The sequence below is a fragment of the Dipodomys ordii genome, unplaced genomic scaffold, assembly GCF_000151885.1.
Source record: "Dipodomys ordii isolate 6190 unplaced genomic scaffold, Dord_2.0 Scaffold9, whole genome shotgun sequence".
In the NCBI taxonomy this organism is placed as follows: domain Eukaryota; kingdom Metazoa; phylum Chordata; class Mammalia; order Rodentia; family Heteromyidae; genus Dipodomys; species Dipodomys ordii.
The window spans coordinates 24736965-24742694 of record NW_012267225.1 but is presented as its reverse complement, the minus strand read 5'-3'; the positions used below and the strand labels follow the sequence as shown (position 1 = coordinate 24742694).

General features: G+C 42.5%; 1 protein-coding gene across 1 annotated transcript in view; it reads left to right on the top strand.

Moving 5' to 3' along the window:
• The window catches only part of Ca8 (carbonic anhydrase VIII), an 88777-nt gene that overhangs the window by 42880 nt on the left and 40167 nt on the right, over positions 1 to 5730 (top strand). The window lies entirely within an intron of this gene.

Genomic DNA, 5730 nt, shown 5'->3' with positions numbered 1-5730 from the left:
TCTTCTTCTTCTTCTTCTTCTTCTTCTTCTTCTTCTTCTTCTTCTTCTTCTTCTTCTTCTTCTCCTCCTCCTCCTCCTCCTGCTCCTCCTCCTCCCCTTCTTCTTCTTCCTCTTCCCCTTCTTCTTTTTCCTCTTCCCCTTCTTCCCCCTCCCCCTATCCTCCTCCTCTTCTTCTTCTTCTTCTTCTCCTTTTTCTTCCTCTTCCCCTTCTTTTTCCTCTTCCTTTTCCTCTTCCCCCACTGCTTTTCCTCCTCCTCCTCCTCCTCTTTCTCCTCCTTCTTCTCCTCTTCCTCTTCCGCCTCCTCCTCCCCCTCTTTCTTTGAAGTTTCTAAGTTTTTAAGTTTCTAAAATATTCCTAGCATGTACAAAGACTCAGGTTTGATCCCAAGCAAAGCACAAACAGGAATATCATAGCTTTTTCTGGGTGCTTTGAGAATGCATGTTTTGGGTAGAACATGAATAAGTGACATACTTGGCTTGTGAAATTTAAAATATGTTGGAGACAACCTTCCTTGGGACTGAAAGGTGCAATTAAATAAACACAGGACATAGAAACCAGGACTAGTCTGGATGGCTCCTTTCCCTCTGTGGATCTTTGCTGTACAGTAGCTTCACTCAGGGGAAAGTTCTTAAGGACTGCAGATTGGGAGGAAAGTGGCTTTCAGGTTCAATTAAAGATGAGTTCATAGGTTGCCTAGAATACTTGAGATTTATATGAAAATTCATAGCAGCCTGTAATCTTTTGAGGTTTTACTTTGGACCATTAGAATAGATTAAAAGAATATTGAATGTCATAGAAGTTTGCTTATACTCATGCATATTAATTTTCCTTATTTTTTTTTTTTGGGTCCAGTCGTGGGGCCTGAACTCTGGGCCTGGGTGTTGTCCCTCAGCTCTTCAGCTCCTAGCACTCTACCACTTGAGCCACAGCACCACTTCCGGCTTTTTTCTTATGTGGTGCTGAGGAATCGAACCCAGGGCCTTGAGCATGCAAGGCAAGTGCTCTACCACTGAGCCACCTTCCCAGCCCCTAATTTTCCTCATTTTTAACATGAGGAAATATAGCTAGGAGTCTGTGGCACAGACCTCTATCCTAGCTACTTAGGAGGCTGAGATCTGAGGGGGTTCAAAGCCAGCTTGGGCAGGAAAGACCATGAGATTCCTATTTGCAATTAATTACCAATGAAAGAGGGCTATAAGTGGTCTCTTTGTTTCCAATTAATCACCAAAAACCAAGCCAGAATTAGAGCAGTGGCTCAACTGGTAGAACACTAGCTTTGAGTGAAAAAGCTGAGACAGTACCTAGGCCCTACTGAGTTCAAGCCCTAGTGCCAGAACACACACACACACACACACACACACACACACACACACACACACACACACACGACAATCCTTCATAATTTCTAAGATGAGTGTTCTTGGGTGGCTTTTGTCTGGGTACCTTCACATTCTTCCTTTCATTGCTCAGAACTGCCTTAGTAATTATAAAAACAACACATGCAAATGTTTTTCTGTCCTGACTTCTCTTTGCCTCCTTGAAGCTCTTGTGGTTTCCTTCTAGGGTATCTGTGATGTTGTATCCTAAATCAGATATATAAATCCAATCATGAGAAAATAGAGAAGCCACATTTGGAGAGGTCAAATTTTGGAGTCTTGATTGCAGCACTAGCGGCCTGCAGGTGGCCAATTACAAATACCTGCAGCTAGCAAATACATTTAACATAGTTAGGAAACAGAACCATGAAGGCCAGAGAGGAAAGAAAGAACAAAAACAATACCAACAAACCTATTCAGCTCCAATGGAGAGCTGAATTGGGATGCCATGGTCTCCAGGAGCCAGGAGACAGGACACGAACATGGAGACGAGTGGCATGGCATAATAGCACCTGGGCCTAAATAGGGCCAGGGTAGGTGACAGTGTCACAGGAAATTCCCAGTCCCAGCACTGGATCGACAGGTTTGGTAACCTAGCAGCCAGATGCTCACTCCTGCCTCCAGGGATTCAGACATGCCCATCACCTGGGAGGAGGGACTCCTCTTCCCCTTAGACCCTACCATTAACCAGATGGCGTTGGCCAGATCACATCGCCCTACTTCAGTGACGCTGTCAACCACCACACTTCCTTCAAGAAAGTCTTCTCATTTGTCCTAATAGCATGCTGGAATTTTTCTGTGTCTTCCTGCTTATTCGGTATTTCCCTCTTCTTTATTTCCCCATTTCCCCAATTTCAGTCCTTAGTCCTCTGTCAAAGTATTGTCCACATGTAGATGGATACTCCAAGGTTGCATCTCCCTTGTGGTACTTGAAGTCTGCAACATGAGGCCCTTCTTCTCAGGGTGGCTGCAGTTCTGCGTCTCTCTAAATGGTACACAAGTTTTCTTGTTTTGGTGTAGGTTAATTTAGGTAAAACTGAACCCATCTTACTGTTGATGGGGAAGGAGATAACTGGAAATCTCACTTATCCCTTCCTACTTTTTCCTTTTCCTTCATTTCTGTTGGTTCAGATTCTCCCTCACTTCATTCATACCTTACTGCTCATCTTGGCTCTCCAGTGGCATTCTACCAGATGCCAGGGAGGATGGAGGGATTTGCCTGGGTGTGTGGGCAAGGTGCAGAAAGGCATTCCCAGTGAGCAGAACATGGTGAGGGAAGAGTGGGGAGACTCAGTGTCAGGCTTGTTTTGAGCATTTGGGGATAGGATGGGAAGATAGCATTTGAGAAATTTAAGCCTTGGATGAGCAGGAAATAAAAGCAGTTAGAGGCTTTTGAGCAAAGCAAATGTGGTGAAAGCTGGGCTCAGGAGGACTTAGTCTGGCTTTGTATTGTAAATGACTAGGGACAGAAAAGGCCTTGGTGAGTTGGAGATAAAAGGTCTTGGTCCAGGGTCTCAAGAGTAGGATTTTGAGCTTCTACCGAGGGTCAGCAAGAGGATACTGAGGGAAATTGCTGTCAGTTCTAGAAATCTTTAGCTTTAGGTGACAAGATGACAGCTGAAAGGAAATGTTATTACGCATTTGCAAGATAGGAGACTTCACAAAACTTGTATGAGTGCACAGGACTGGAGAAAGAAATTTATGAGTCATAATTGCCTTTTCAGGTTTTTACTACTTTTTCCTTCCCTCGTGATTCATTCCTTTGTACTCTAAGGCTGTCATGTTATTTGTGTTAATAATAAACCTCGTTTATCTTGAAGATAGCTCTCTTGTTAAGCTGCCATGAAATCTTCAAACTTATTTTTTCTCAGTGACACATAAATTATTATAAGGCTATGGCTTGTCACAGTTTCATAATGTTGGACAAATTTATCCATTGTGTCGAGTTAAGTATAGTGAGATTAAAGTTTCCAAGCACTAATGGTAGAGCAGTGTAATCGAGTGCAGGAAATTTGAATCTGTGAGTCCTATGGAAAAAAAATGCATATATAAAACTGTGAGAGAGCATTTTACGTTTGTTTCCTATGGTCTGGTGTTTTAGGAGGAAGGCAGCGTGGTGGTCATACTGCTAAAGAAAAGGTGAATCATTTCATCATTGTGACACATGCCTCGTGCTGAGGCTTGAGGTGGGGGCTTGGATAGGAGTGAGCAAAGAATGGGCTTTGGTTGTCAGAGAAAACCACTTTCCTCTACTCTGACATGCCTGTGTTGAGACCAAGCCAAATGTTTTGCCTTTTGAGGGAGAGCAGCTGCAGTGAGCCTGCAAACTGCTGCTTACTTGAGTTGAGGAATTCCCAGCATCTGCCTTCCAGCCTTAGTGGCTCTAGTAGGGATTTTGGTCCATTGGCTAACTTGAAGACACTTAACCCTACCTGCTTCATGAGGTGTTTGCAAATTCAAAACAGTCAGGCTTCCAATGCCCTGAGTGAGTCTGAGTTCACCCTGTGCGGGGAGGGTCATTTTAATCTAGTGGTCCCCAAGGAGTCCAGATAGCAAGTACAGTCACAGTACCATTCAGTGCTGCCGCTCCTTAACAATGGTAAATGACATTTATATGCTTGATCTTGCCTCTAAACTGCTGCCCTTCATCTTGTCTTCACCCCTTGCTTCAGTGCCTTCACTGGCTATGGATATCTAATGCTCATAACAGCGGAAGGTGCTAGGAATATAATAATAAAGTGGGCAGACCCGAAAAGGCATGAATAATCCAAGCGAGTGAAATACTGTTCCCCTTGTGTTACAGAGACTGATGCTCAAAGGAGTTAGTGACTTGTGAAGTTCACAGAGGTAAAGAGTGGCAGAACTGAAAGAGAATCTCGGACCTGTGATTCCTAACGCAGAGGTCTTGTGTGAGTGCACGCTGCCTCTGAGAATTCCAGTCAAGGGGTAGGAGAGCACCGTGTTGCCACTTCTCCATTCTGCCCTTGCCCTAGGGCAGACACGCCCCAGAGCATGTCTGCAGGGTTGGACTTTGAAGTCAGTCTTCTGAGGCCCCTCTGCTCATAATAGCTGTCTATTGGACCGCTGATGAGCGAGTGCATAAGAGGCTTAGGAAAAAAAGTGCTTCACCTCCATCACACTCAGGCTGCTTCCTTTCTAAACCACATACTTAGCATCACATATAAAATAAATATTTTTCAAATGTCTTTGTTTCACCACCCCATTAGATGAAACCTTAATATGTGTCTATGTGAGTTTCAGCCACACATTAGCATGTAGACAGTAGTTCTCTTATTTGAAGGGGATGGATAGCATATGTAATATAGAGCACTTTTCCTATACATATGTACCTGTAATTCAGGGTTTAATTTATGAGTTAGTAACAGAATCATCATAATAATAAAACTTACAATTCACTACAGAAAAGTACTACAGTAAAGTTGTTTAGCACTCATAAATTTGCACTCACAAATTATTGGTGAATTATTTATAGAATATTCGTACTGCAGGAGGAACTATAAATGTTGAAAGTAGAATCAGTGATGAAAGGGGATTACTATATGCATTATATATCTTACAAAGCATAGAGAAATGGAAGTTATAAGGGAATGAATAAAAATAAATATAAGAGTTCAAAAAGGTTTTTCTGATCACTTGAGGATTTTTTTAACTTTCAGTGTGAGTTCTGCGGCTTGAACGTAGAGCCTGGGTGCTGTTCCAGAGCTTTTTTAAGTTCAAGGCTAATTCTCTACCATTTGAGCCACAGCTCCACTTTCAGGTTTTTTACTAGTTAATTGGAGATAAGGAATCTCACAGACTTTCCTGTCTGGGTTGGCTTGGAATTGTGGTCCTCAGATCTCAGCCTCCTGAGGAGGTAGGATTATAGGAGTGAGATTCTGGTGCCTGGCCATTATACGATTTTTATTGAATCATTTTTCTGTTTATTCATACAGAATAAACCCCAAACTCTGTTAATTTGTTAGGGTTCTTTCTGTTTGTTCCTGTGGCTACTTACCTTCTTCACACTTAAACCTCCTTTAGTCTCTACGCTTTTTTTTTTTAAACACAATGTGCATTTGTCAGGCTTCTATAGAAAATCAGAAGAGAAGGAGGGAGGAATAGAGGAGGGAAAGGTAGGAGAGAGGAAGAGAGACTAACAGAAACAGAGATAGAGCAGGTATAAACATATATACATAGTCTAAAGGCTGGAAATTTGGGCAGGCATTCATTTTGAAGATTGAAGACTGGCAACTCAGGAGGAAGTTTTTTTTTTTATTGTGAAAATACTGTACAGAGGGGTTACAATTACATGGGCAAGATAATGAGTACATTTCTTATCAAGCATTGTAGCCT